This window comes from Salmo salar, chromosome 03 (assembly GCF_965601325.2).
Source record: "Salmo salar chromosome 03, fSalSal1, whole genome shotgun sequence".
NCBI classification, from domain to species: domain Eukaryota; kingdom Metazoa; phylum Chordata; class Actinopteri; order Salmoniformes; family Salmonidae; genus Salmo; species Salmo salar.
In genome coordinates this window covers 73,650,229-73,664,654 of record NC_138293.1, presented here as the reverse complement: position 1 = coordinate 73,664,654, position 14,426 = coordinate 73,650,229, and the positions used below count along the sequence as shown (strand labels likewise).

The following is a 14,426-nucleotide window of genomic DNA, read 5'->3' as shown; positions in this document are numbered from 1 at the left end:
CCTCAAATACCTCGACACCGGTGCCCCCGCACATTGACTCTGTACTGGTACCCCAGTATATAGCCCTGCTACTGTTATTTACTGCTGCTCTTTCATAATTTGTTTTTCTTATCTCTTACTTTTTTGCCCTCAATGGCAATGCCCATGCTAAAACAAGTTATATCCATGATTAAGCCTCTATCTCAATGACAACAGGAACAACTCTGACGGTCATTTTTTTCAAAGTTTCCGTAATGCCACATGCGTCCACTTACAGTACCCGTCAAAAGTTTGGACACCCCTACTCATTCAAGGGTTTTTCTTTATTTTTACTATTTTCTACATTGAAGAATAATAGTGAAGACATCAAAACCATGAAATAACACATGGAATCATCTAGTAAGCAAAATAGTGTTAAACAATTCTAAATATATTTTGGCAACCCTTTGCCTTGATGACAGCTTTGCACACTCTTGGCATTATCTCAATCAGCTTCACCTGGAATGCTTTTCCAACAGTCTTGAAGAAATTCCCACATATGCTGAGCACTCGTTGGCCGCTTTTCCTTCAGTCTGCGGTCCAACTTATCTCAAATCATCTCAATTGGGTTGAGGTCAGGTGATTGTGGAGGCCAGGTCATCTGATGCAGCACTCCATCACTCTTCTTCTTGGTCAAATAGCCCTTACACAGCCTGGAGGTGTGTTGAGTCATTGTCCTGTTGAAAAACAAATGATAGTCCCACTAAGCCCAAACCAGATGGGATGACGTATTGCTGCAGACAGAATGCTGTGGTAGCCATGCTGGTTAAGTGTGCCTTGAATTCTAAATAAATCACAGACAGTGTCACCAGCAAGCACTCCCTCACCATCATACCTCCCCCTCCACGGTGGGAACCACACGCGTCTCACAAAGACACGGAGGTTGGAACCAAAAATCTTCAATTTGGACTCATCAGACCAAAGGACACATTTCCACCTGTCTAATGTCCATTGCTCGTGTTTCTTGGCCCAAGCAAGTCTCTTCTTATTATTGGTGTCCTTTGGTAGTGGTTTCTTTGCAGCAATTCGACCACGAAGGCCTGATTCACACAGTCTCCTCTGAACAGTTGATGTATCTGTTACTTAAACTCTGTGAAGCATTTATTTGGGCTGCAATTTCTGAGGCTGGTAACTCTAATGAACGTATCCTCTGCAGCAGAGGAAACTCTGGGTTTTCCTTTCCTGTGGTGGTCCTCATGAGAGCCAGTTTCATCATATGGTTGATGGTTTTTGCGACTGCACTTTAAGAAATGTGAAAAGTTCTTGAAAGTTTCAGGATTGACTGACCTTCTTGTCTTAAAGTAATGACTGTAATTTCTCTTTGCTTATTTGAGCTGTTCTTGCCATAATATGGATTTGGTCTTTTACCAAATAGGGCTATCTTCTGTATACCACCCCTACCTTGTCACAACACAACTGATTGGCTCAAATGCATTAAAAAGGAAAGAAATTCAACAAGTTCACTTTTAACAAGGTATACCTTTTAATTGAAATGCATTCCAGGTGATTACCTCATGAAGCTGGTTGAGAGAATGCCAAGAGCGTGCAAAGCTGTCATCAAGGCAAAGGGTAGCTACTTTGAACAATCTCAAATATATTTGTTTAACACTTTGTTGGTTACTACATGATTCCATATGTGTTATTTCATGGTGTTGATGTCTTCACTATTATTCTACAATGTAGAATATAGTAAAAATAAAGAACAACCCTTGAATGAGTCGGTGTCCAAACTTTTGACTGTATATCAGTCTATTAGATCAAATAAACCTCACGTAGCAAATTAGCAAGAAAACATTTTGTTGATCAAATTTGACACTCCAAATTGTTCACATGGTGGGCTTATTTTCGTGGACAGATTTCAGGCGGAGTAAGATGTCTTGCTTCGCATCTTTCTCTCTCTACACTCACAGAGTACCCTCTAGTGTTTACGATTGGAAGGGACAAGGCCATTATCTCTGTTGAATTGGAACTCAAAACAAAACTCTATACTTCAAACATATCAATACCTTTGTTCCCATGTTGCGGTTCTAATCTTGTTAACCTGAGACTCAGCTATGTCAGCACGCTCGTTAGCCTCTTCCAGCTCATCCTGCACCTTTCTGAATTTGGCCATATGAACATGAGCTTGCTCCTCCTGAAATTGAATAAGATGCAGTGTAGGTTAGCCTACATTAATTATTGCAGCCAGAGCCCAACCTTCACTTTAATACTCAAAATCTAGTGGAGAATGGTCCTTGGTATATGGTTTGCTTACATCTTCCTCAGACTGTCTTTTGTAAGCCTTCACTTTGATCGGTAATTTATTCACCAAATCCTGAAGTCTAGTAACATTCTTCTTGTCTTCCTCAGTCTGTAAGAAATCACAGATGACAGTTTTTTTTCAAAAAAGGTTCAGGACAATGCGATAAGTGGATTGCAATTTCATTTGAAACTAGAATGGAAAATAAATACATATCTGTTAAAATGTTGGTGACAATATGACTTTACCTCCTGATTATACAGTACATTAATACGTTCTTATTTCTTACCTGATCGGTGAGCTCTTTCACCCTCCTCTCATATTTAAGAACTCCTTTGATAGCATCAACCTCCTGTTCTCAGCCTCAAGCTCATTTTCCAGATCACGGACCTAGATAATAGACAAGGTTTTTGCAACGTTTTTTAAATCAGTATGCAATACAGTATTATAATTACCTTTGCTACATACCCTGCCCTCCAGTTTCTGGAGTTGCTTCTTTCCACCCTTCATGGCAATATTCTCTGCTTCATCTAGACGGTACTGCACGTCCTTGGCGGTGATCTCCAGGTTCTTCTTCATCCTCTCCAGGTGACCACTCATGTCCTGCTCCTTCTTCAGCTCCTCTGCCATCATGGCAGCCTGAGAATGGGACAAGATTTGAAAGAAACTCATTTAGCTTGCGGAAGTTTGTGTTAAAGAGACAGCTTGTGAACTGTAGAACTTACATCAGTAAATGCTTTCTTGGCCTTGTCCTCTGCGTTTCTTTCCTCTTGAACAGCATCTTCCACTTCTCCTTGAAGTTGAGTTATGTCTGTGTCAAGCTTCTTCTTAGTGTTCAAAAGGTGTTCTATTTGGAATAGAGAGGTTTAGTTCAATTGTAAAGTGAGTAAACTGTCAGGATTAATGAATCATATCACACAACCATCCTGGGAGTAGAGAAGCCCTGCTCGTTCACTAGCTTCAACAAGCTCCTGCTCGGCCACTTTGCGGCCTCTCTGTCTGCTCAAGGGCTTCTCTGAGTTCCTCAATCTCAGCATGCATCAGGATGGTCCTGCACTCCACCATGGTGACCTGCTCCTTCATATCATCCTGTCCTCTGACAGTATCATCAAGGTGCAATTGGGCATCCTGGAATGGTTTAATGATCAACTTTGACTGAAACCCTAGGCACTCATTTGCAAATCAATGTAACCTACTGTCACATCCATGGCTATCAATGGCTTTTAAGTACTGTATACACACCATCTTAATGTTGCAAAACGCATCAGCGCTGTTTGTAACAGCTCACCTTGAGCTGTCCCTGGACATTCCTCAGTTGTTTCTGGGCTTCCGCAGCCTGGCTATTAGCATGGCTCAGCTGAATCTCCATCTCATTGAGGTCTCCCTCCATCTTCTTCTTAACTCGCAGGGCATCATTCCTGCTCCTGACCTCAGAGTCCAGATTGGTCTGCATGGAATCAATAACTCTGGCTGTTTCTCTTCAACTGGTCAATCTCCTCATCCATGTCAGCAAGCTTCCTGTCCACCCCATACTTCACCTGGTTCAACCCCAGCTGGGCACAGAGGATCTTAGATTCCTCATGCTCTGCAGAAGCCTTAAAAAAGAAAATGCATATTGATTATTGTAAACCTTAAAATCTTTTGATTTGGTTTAATTGTGTTAATTTTTTTAACATTGTGTTTGTTGAGTTTGTTTTTGATATAAATGTTTTACCTCTGCTTCCTCTAGTGCAGATTGCATCTCACTTTTCTCTGTTTCCACTTGTTTTCTGACTTTCTCCAGTTCATGGACACTCTTTCCACTCTCACCAATTTGCTCCGTCCGGTCTGATATCTCCTCTGTATTTTGAAAGCCCTACAGTACATGTCAAAAGCCAATATCAGGTCATTTTATATTGTAAAACCTTAAGGTCATTATGTGTTGTGACTATTACGTAATGGATTGTCACGTTTCATGAATTGGACTTACGTTGTAGGTTTTTATTCTCCCTTTTGAGAAGTTCCAGATGATCCAGAGCTTCTTCAAATGAGTTTTTCATTTTGAAAAGATCTGTGGTTTTTGATCGAGATTCTTTCTGAGCACTTTCCAGCTCCGACTGTGACTCCTCATACTTCTCCTTCCAGTCAACTAGAATCTAAAACCGTGTAATGATTAATGAGTATCGTCATTAATACATAAAAAAAAACTGTTATATTGCCTTGTCAAAGTTTCTGTTTCTTATCAAGGTTAGCAGCCATACTATTTGATCTCCCCACATCAACCATGAGATCCTCCATTTCACTCTGCAGTCTCTGCTTAGTCTTTTCCAGTGAAGCCCATTTTGTGTTCACCGCTTCAATTTGTTCCTCAGCCTCTTGGAGACGTTGGGCAAGCTTTTTCCTGAGGAAAGTGAGACCAATCATTTTTCATTGTCATGCATAGGGTAACTTATGGAAAACAAGTAGAACATCTATAAAAAGTTGGCAATTACTTGGCCTCTCAAACGACACCGCTGGTCCTGCTCACACTGCCCTACCCTGTGCTTTGACCTCTTTCTCCCCTCTCTCTCCAAATGAAATCTCGCGTCTTGTGACGGCCGGCCGCCCAACAACCTGCCCACTTGACCCTATCCCCTCCTCTCTTCTCCAGACCATTTCCGGAGACCTTCTCCCCTACCTCACCTCGCTCATCAACTCATCCTTGACCGCTGGCTACGTCCCTTCTGTCTTCAAGAGAGCGAGAGTTGCACCCCTTCTGAAAAAACCTACACTCGATCCCTCCGATGTCAACAACTACAGACCAGTATCCCTTCTTTCCTTTCTCTCCAAAACTCTTGAACGTGCCGTCCTTGGCCAGCTCTCTTGCTATCTCTCTCAGAATGACCTTCTTGATCCTAATCAGTCAGGTTTCAAGACTGGGCATTCAACTGAGACTGCACTGCTAAAGCTAACTCTCTCTCCTCTGCTCTCATCCTTCTAGACCTATCTGCTGCCTTTGATACCGTGAACCATCAGATCCTCCTCTCCACCCTCTCCGAGCTGGGCATCTCCGGCGCGGCCCACGCTTGGATTGCGTCCTACCTGACAGGTCGCTCCTACCAGGTGGCGTGGCGAGATTCTGTCTCCGCACCACGTGCTCTCACCACTGGTGTCCCCCAGGGCTCTGTTCTAGGCCCACTCCTATTCTCGCTATACACCAAGTCACTTGGCTCTGTCATATCCTCACATGGTCTCTCATATCATTGCTATGCAGATGACACACAATTAATCTTCTCCTTTCCCCCTTCTGACAACCAGGTGGCGAATCGCATCTCTGCATGTCTGGCAGACATATCAGTGTGGATGACGGATCACCACCTCAAGCTGAACCTCGGCAAGACGGAGCTGCTCTTCATCCCGGGGAAGGACTGCCCGTTCCATGATCTCGCCATCACGGTTGACAACTCCCTTGTGTCCTCCTCCCAGAGTGCTAAGAGCCTCGGCGTGACCCTGGACAACACCCTGTCGTTCTCCACTAACATCAAGGCGGTGACCCGATCCTGTAGGTTCATGCTCTACAACATTCGCAGAGTACGACCCTGCCTCACACAGGAAGCGGCGCAGGTCCTAATCCAGGCACTTGTCATCTCCCGTCTGGATTACTGCAACTCGTTGTTGGCTGGGCTCCCTGCCTGTGCCATTAAACCCCTCCAACTCATCCAGAACGCCGCAGCCCGTCTGGTGTTCAACCTTCCCAAGTTCTCTCACGTCACCCCGCTCCTCCGCTCTCTCCACTGGCTTCCAGTCGAAGCTCGCATCCGCTACAAGACCATGGTGCTTGCCTACGGAGCTGTGAGGGGAACGGCACCTCCGTACCTTCAGGCTCTGATCAGGCCCTACACTCAAACAAGGGCACTGCGTTCATCCACCTCTGGCCTGCTCGCCTCCCTACCTCTGAGGAAGCACAGTTCCCGCTCAGCCCAGTCAAAACTGTTCGCTGCTCTGGCACCCCAATGGTGGAACAAGCTCCCTCACGACGCCAGGACAGCGGAGTCAATCACCACCTTCCGGAGACACCTGAAACCCCACCTCTTTAAGGAATACCTAGGATAGGATAAAGTAATCCTTCTAACCCCCCCCCCCCCCCTAAAAGATTTAGATGCACTATTGTAAAGTGGTTGTTCCACGGGATATTATAAGGTGAATGCACCAATTTGTAAGTCGCTAAATGACTTAAATGTAAATGTAATACCATTTTAAATCAAAGAAGTTTGTGTTAATAATTTGAAAGATATTTCATGTTTTACTATATTACATTGTGTTCCTTAATCTTCTTTTGAAGCTGAGAGCTCAGTGTTAGTTCATCCTCAATTTTGCTCTGCAGCTGGGCTGTTTCAAAGTCTTTCCTACAAAGGGGAAATATACTGAGTACATTTGACCACAACAGAGGAAATCTTGGTTATTACTTCAGCAGTTTCTGATTTTACTTAAGTTTTTCATCTGACTGCTGCTTTCCATTCTCCAGATCCATTATGGCTTCATGTGTCAGTTTCACATCACACTCAAGCTTTCTCTTGGCTCTCTCAAGGTCCATGCGAATCGTCTTCTCTTGCTCCAGAGAACCCTCAAGCTGTGGCATGAAAACAAGTAGCGATAGAATTAAGTTAAATCATTACAATGCAATGCTTTTTTTTTTACTGATAAGGTGTTACTCACATCATCCACTTGTTTTTCAAGCTTAGCTTTTGTCAGTGTTGAGTTTGTCCTCCTCTGCCTGGAGATCATCAAGAGTCTGCTGATGTGCCTCTTGGAGGCCTTTCTTCTCCTTGGTCAACTTGAAGTCTCTCATCCTGACCAGACATCTCCTTTGTTAGGTTTTTAACCTGCAATGGCATAGTGATGTTAGTAAAATACCTGCAAAGAGGATGATGGATACTGCAACTTCTATATAAAAATGCAAACCTTGTTTTCAGTGGCTTGCTTCTCCACTTTGGCCAAGGTGAGCTCTAAGCTATCAATATCTTTCTTCAGCTCAAAGCACTCATCCTCCAGCTTCCTCTTATTGGCAGTCAGCTCAGAATTGATTTCGTCTTCATCATCCAGGCTCTCGGTCAACTCTTTCAGTTTGGCTTCAAGCTGTATTTTGCTTTTAATGAAAGCCTCACATCTCTCCTCTGCATCCGAAAGAGTTTCAGAATCCTAGGAAAACCGATAGTCCAGTCAATGTGTCTGTCTAATGGAACACTTAAAACACTACAATGAACAACCTGATATAACAGGACCCCTCAGGTGACTACAACAATGACTGTCTGTTTAAAAGCAAAGAGTTCATGTTGACAATTCTAATAGCACTTACAGATTGAACTTGTGACATGAGGTTTTGTTCCTCCGCGAACAGAGAAGCCATCTTCTCCACCAGTTCCTTTCTTGACCTCTGCCTCTGCCAGGTCCTCCTTACATGTGACAAAGTCCTCCTTCATCTTCTCCACCTCCTTCTCACTCTCTGCACTCTTCAGAAGGGGCTTGATCTTGAAGTACAGCTTCATCCATGGCCAGTGTTTCACGTTCATGAATAAGCAGAGGTTTTATTGCAGAATGAACACACATTCTCTGAAAAAGAGGTAATTGTAATGCCATATTATTGACCAGTTCTAACGTTCTAAGCATGTACTTTCTTTTAAAGATTGATGGGTTGTCTTACTTCTTTATAGCCAGCTGAGAAAATTATTTTCTCATGAGGTACCCACGGCACAATGCTTGAGTGCCAGTCACCAGAGAGCCCAGTTTTTCATCTCGCAACTCCTCAAGAGTGCCCAGCAGACCGGCTTTAAAAAGACCTGCGATAACATGGATTACTGAAACACAGATGCTGTTGACATACTGTATGTGTATATACAGTGCCCTCTGTAATTATTGGGACAGTGACACTTTTTCTTAGAAGTGTTTAAAATGACATACATTATTTACCATGTATTTCTATTGGGCACAAAATAATCTGAAACACAACCAAAACAAACAGCAAATTGTCACGTCCTGACCAGCAGAGGGCGTAATTGTGTTAGTCTTGGTCAGGATGTGGCAGGGGGTTTGTGTTTGTTAAATGTTGTGTGGGTGATTGGACTCCCAATTGAAGGCAGGTGTGTTGAGTTGCCTTTGATTGGGAGTCCTATATAGGAGTGTGTGTTTTTCTTTGGGGTTGTGGGTAGTTGTTTTTGCACTGCGTGTTGTGTGCCTGCAAAACTGTTCCTGTCTGCGTGAGTACTGTTTATTGTTTTCCCTGTGGATGCTTTACTTGTGTTTGGAATTAAACTATGAGTATCCACATTCCCGCTGCGCCTTGGTCCATTTTTGAAGACAGCTGTTACACAAATGCAGCCAACAAATTGTCACAGGCTTGATGTAGTCATTGCGTGCTAGAAATATGGGACTAAATACAACACTTTTGACTACTTTAATACACAAGTGAATTTGTCCCAATACCTTTGGTCCCCTAACATGGGGGAGAAAAGTGTACAAAAAGTGCTGTAATTTCTAAATTATTTCAAATCGAGAGTTGGAGTATAGAGCCAAAATAAGAAAATGCTTGACTGTCCCAATAATTACAGAGGGCACTGTATAAACACCATGTGAAAATCAACAGAGTGACTGCTGTGTGGTTTTGCTGACAAGAGCATGTTTATAAAGTAATTGGATCCTCACCTTGGTATGTCCAAACTAATATTGCGTGTGATCGACATCAATTGATCCAAGAAGCTTCTCTAAAGCTTTCTTGACACCGATGAACTATCCCTCTGGGATAACACTGGCATTCAATATTCTGTATCTGTCAGATTACAGAAGATGCAATGGCAGGCATAAGATATTATTTAACTACCAAATGAATCTTGTGCTAGTTAAATGAGAATAAAGGTTTACCTCTGCTTGAAGTCAGCATGTATAATCCTGCTTGGGAACCCCTTCCTGCATATCCTGATACCCTCCAGCATACTGTCACAGTGCAGCTGATGAATAACCAGATGATTATCCATAATACCTGTATTCAATAGAAATGAATGAAAACATCACACACATGACAATAGAGCCATATTTTTGTCACGTATAGCAGCTTCCTCAATTAATGTCACAAATCTAATCTTTTCAGTGTTTTCCTCTGTAAAGTCCTGTGGTAAGATCTTTGTTTGACTTCTAACAAGAATAGTTATCTGTCAGCAGAGCAGTACCTGGTGTCTTTACTTCATTAGGAATCAGGCAACGCACAAAGTGAGGGTGAGTGCTCCTCAAGTTGGTCATTAACTTGCCAAGATTTTCCTGTGGAGAAGAGTATTGTCGTTAGTATTACACATCTCCTTAGATATTAGTTGATATAAATGTCACATGAGTTGAATATACTGATTAGGTATTAATGTACCCTGAAAACAGCAGAGACCGTCTGGAAAGAGCCACCTTTCTGCTTCTTCCCTCCTTTCTTTTTCTCGCCACCACCAGCATCTTCATAAAGAAGGGACATTTACTGTACCAACAAATGACAATCAATGTAGAATTTACTAATTACCATCCCACTGGGCACACACTGATTGTAATCAATGTTATTTCTATGTCATGTCAATGAAATTGCATTGAACCGATGTGAAATAGCTGTTGAATTGACGTCTGTGCCCAGTGGGATATGACGTGCATACTACCTGCATCACCAGCTGCAAAGGAGGCATACAGTAAAGCCAGCAGTTTGACTGGTAACTTCTGGTACAGCTGCACAACAGATTCATTCAACGGGTCCTTGTTCTTGTCCAGCCAGTGAGACTGTAGTCCACATTACCAGCATAGTGCACCAGGGTGAAGTGGGCCTCAGGTTTGCCTTTGTCAATCTTTGGCTTTTGGAAAGCTTGGTTCTTTCCAAGATGCTGGTCGTAGAGTTTGTTCTTGAAAGAAGTGTCTGTTGACTTAGGGAACATACACTCCTCTTCAAGGATGGAGAAGCTGCCCAATGGCTGTTGATGAAATAATTCTTACTTGAGGTATGGGTATTGATAAAAAATTACATTGTCAAATGACTGAAAGTGGGTTTTTAACATACCTTCTCAATAAGCTCAATGCAGGCAGCCAAGTCCATACCAAAGTCAATAAACTCCCAGTCTATTCCCTCTTTCTTGTATTCCTCTTGTTCCAGCACAAACATGGTGTGGTTAAAAAAACTGTTGTAGTTTCTCATTAGTGAAGTTAATGCAGAGCTGCTCCAAGCTGTTGTACTGAGTAAAAAAAATCAAACCATTTATATGGTTGTTGGCCACTGAAGGTGGCAGTCTTAACATAGCTGCATTTAAGGTTGCTTAATGATGTTTTAAAATACATTTTAGAAAGATAAGTATAAAGTAATTAACTTACATCAAAGATTTCAAACCCAGCGATGTCCAACACTCCTATATAGAATTGTCTTGCCTGCTTCGTATCGAGCATCTCGTTTATTCTGATGACCATCCATAAGAACATCTTCTCATAGATGGACTTTGCCAGGGCGCCAACTGAATTGACTACCTAAACAGCATGTAATGAATAATGATGAAAACAGTCAACATAATATACTGCTCAAAAAAATAAAGGGAACACTTAAACAACACATCCTAGATCTGAATGAAAGAAATCATTTTAAAAACTTTTCTCTTTACATAGTTGAATGTGCTGACAACAAATTCACACAAAAATAATCAATGGAAATCCAATTTATCAACCCATGGAGGTCTGGATTTGGAGTCACACTCAAAATTAAAGTGGAAAACCACACTACAGGCTGATCCAACTTTGATGTAATGTCCTTAAAACAAGTCAAAATGAGGCTCAGTAGTGTGTGTGGCCGCCACGTGCCTGTATGACCTCCCTACAACGCCTGGGCATGCTCCTGATGAGGTGGCGGATGGTCTCCTGAGGGATCTCCTCCCAGACCTGGACTGAAGCATCCTCCAACTCCTGGACAGTCTGGTGTAATGTGGCGTTGGTGGATGGAGCGAGACATGATGTCCCAGATGTGCTCAACTGGATTCAGGTCTGGGGAACGGCGGGCCAGTCCATAGCATCAATGCCTTCCTCTTGCAGGAACTGCTGACACACTCCAGCCACATGAGGTCTAGCATTGTCTTGCATTAGGAGGAACCCAGGGCCAACCGCACCAGCATATGGTCGCACAAGGGGTCTGAAGATCTCATCTCGGTACCTATTGGCAGTCAGGCTACCTCTGGCGAGCACATGGAGGGCTGTACGGCCCCCCAAAGAAATGCCACCCCACACCATGACTGACCCACCGCCAAACCGGTCATGCTGGAGGATGTTGCAGGCAGCAGAACGTTCTCCACGGCGTCTCCAGACTCTGTCACGTCTGTCACATGTGCTCAGTGTGAACCTGCTTTCATCTGTGAAGAGCACAGGGCCCCAGTGGTGAATTTGCCAATCTTGGTGTTCTCTGGCAAATGCCAAACGTCCTGCACGGTGTTGGGCTGTAAGCACAACCCCCACCTGTGGACGTCGGGCCCTAATACAAACCTCATATAGTCTGTTTCTGACCGTTTGAGCAGACACATGCACATTTGTGGCCTGCTGGAGGTCATTTTGCAGGGCTCTGGCAGTGCTTCTCCTGCTCCTCCTTGCACAAAGGCGGAGGTAGCGGTCCTGCTGCTGGGTTGTTGCCCTCCTACGGCCTCCTCCACGTCTCCTGATGTACTGGCCTGTCTCCTGGTAGCGCCTCCATGCTCTGGACACTACGCTGACAGACACAGCAAACCTTCTTGCCACAGCTCGCATTGATGTGCCATCCTGGATGAGCTGCACTACCTGAGCCACTTGTGTGGGTTGTAGACTCCGTCTCATGCTACCACTAGAGTGAAAGCACCGCCAGCATTCAAAAGTGACCAAAACATCAGCCAGGAAGCATAGGAACTGAGAAGTGGTCTGTGGTCACCACCTGCAGAACCACTCCTTTATTGGGGGTGTCTTGCTTATTGCCTATAATTTCCACCTGTTGTCTATTCCATTTGCACAACAGCATGTGAAATGTATTGTCAATCAGTGTTGCTTCCTAAGTGGACAGTTTGATTTCACAGAAGTGTGATTGACTTGGAGTTACATTGTGTTGTATAAGTGTTCCCTTTATTTTTTTGAGCAGTGTATTAAATTTACTTGACCTGTTGAATATAATACCTGTTGAACTGTCTGCCCCTTGGTGACGAATTCATTCCCGACCTTCACTCTGGGGTAGCAGAGGGCTAATTCAGCAGAGTTCAGGCCCAAGAGAAAAGCGACTTTGTCTGCCACTGGTGGATAAATATGATGAGTTATGAGCTGATGATGTGTGTCTTGAGATTTGATCATTTAAGTCCAAAACATTTAAGAAAACTAAGATATCTTACCCTCAGTGCCGTCAGGCTCTGCCTGTTCCTCACGCTGCTTCTGCCTGAAATTCAAGTTCCCATAATACATCACAGCACCAGTCAGCTTGTAGATGGCCAACTTCTCATCATGGTTGAAGCCCAAGTTGCCAATGGCATCCTAGATAATTGAAAAACTTTGGCATTTACTATAACACGCAAGATTAATGTTTAATGAAAGTAATTGCAAAACAATTTACTTCTCACATCTGTGGCCACCAGCTGTTCTTTGTCGTCAATGCTGGCCACAGTGATCTGACCCTGACTGATCATTGGGAAATCGTACGGGTTCTCTCGTGATTAGAAGCATTTCTGTCAAGGAATAAAACAATTATTATTTTGTGGATTATAATTTATGGACATTGTTGTATGGGGTTGATAAATAAGGGCAAATCAAGTCTGACATTTCAAATTGGAAATTACAAACTAAAAAATCATTAAAAAACTAAAATACAAGTATGCATTTTCGGGTGGGAATCTACCCTTGGTGGCGGTCCGGTTTGGGGCGTAGCCCCCGCTCCGCTCGCTGATCCCTCCGCTTTTGTGCAACTGGACCATGGATCGTTGCCTGAGGAACCGGACCGCGGATCGCCGCCGGAGGCTACGGACCACCGCCAGAGACTCCGGACCATCGCCGCCGGAGGCTCCTGACTGCGGACCGTCGCCGCCGGAGGCTCCTGACTGCGGACCGTCGCCGCCGGAGGCTCCTGACTGCGGGCCATCGCCAGAGGCTCTTGACTGCGGACCGTCGCCGCCGGAGGCTCCTGACTGCGGACCGTCGCCGGAGGCTCCTGACTGCGGGACCGTGCGGACCGGAGGTTCCGCGCCATGGATCGTCACTACAGGCGCCGCGCCATGGATCATCACTGGAGGCTTCGCGCCATGGATCATCACTGGAGGCTCCGGGCCATGGATTATCACTGGAGGCTTCGTACGTGGAGCCGGAACAGGTCTCACCGGACTGGGGAGACGCACTGGAGGCCGGGTGCGTGGAGCAGGCACAGGATATACTGGGCCGTGGAGGCGCACTGGAGGTCTGGAGTGTAGGGCTGGCACAACCCGTCCTGGCTGGATGCTTACTTTAGACCGGCAAGTGCGGGGCGCTGGCACAGGATGAATTGGGCTGTGAAGGCGCACTGGCGACACAGTGCGTAGAGCTGGCGCAGGATATGCTGGGCCGTGGAGGTGCACTGGAGGTTGGGAGCGTAGGGCTGGCACAACCTGTCCTGACTGGATGCTCACTTTAGCCCGGCAAGTGCGGGCCGCTGGCACAGGACGAACTGGGCTGTGAAGGCGCACTGGCGACACAGTGCGTAGAGCTGGCGCAGGATATCCTGGACCGAGGAGGCGTACTGGAGACCAGGAGCGCTAAGCCGGCACAATCCGTCCTGGCTGAATGCCCACTGTAGCACGGCAAATGCGGGGCGCAGGCACAGAGCGCACCGGGCTATGAATGCGCACTGGAGATATAGTGCGCATCACAGCATAACACGGTGCCTGACTGGTCACATGCTCCCCACGGTAAGCACGGGTAGTTGGCTCAGGTCTCAACCCTGACTTCGCCAATCTCCCCGTGTGCCCCCCCCAAAAAAAAAAATTTGGGGGGGAGCTGCCTCTCGGGCTTCCGTTGTTGCCGTGCTAGTTCCTCATAGCGTCGCCGTTCTGCTCTCGCTGCCTCTATTTCCTCCTTCGGACGGCGATACTCCCCGTCCTGCCTCCAGGGTCCTTTCCCGTCTAGGATTTCCTCCCAGGTCCATTCATCCTGACCACGCTGCTTGGTCCTTTGGTGGTGGGTAGTT

General features: G+C 45.2%; 1 pseudogene; it reads right to left on the bottom strand.

Moving 5' to 3' along the window:
• Nucleotides 1-2,017: 2,017 nt before the first annotated feature.
• The window catches only part of LOC106601500 (myosin-1-like), a 41,585-nt pseudogene continuing 29,176 nt past the window's right edge, over nucleotides 2,018-14,426 (bottom strand).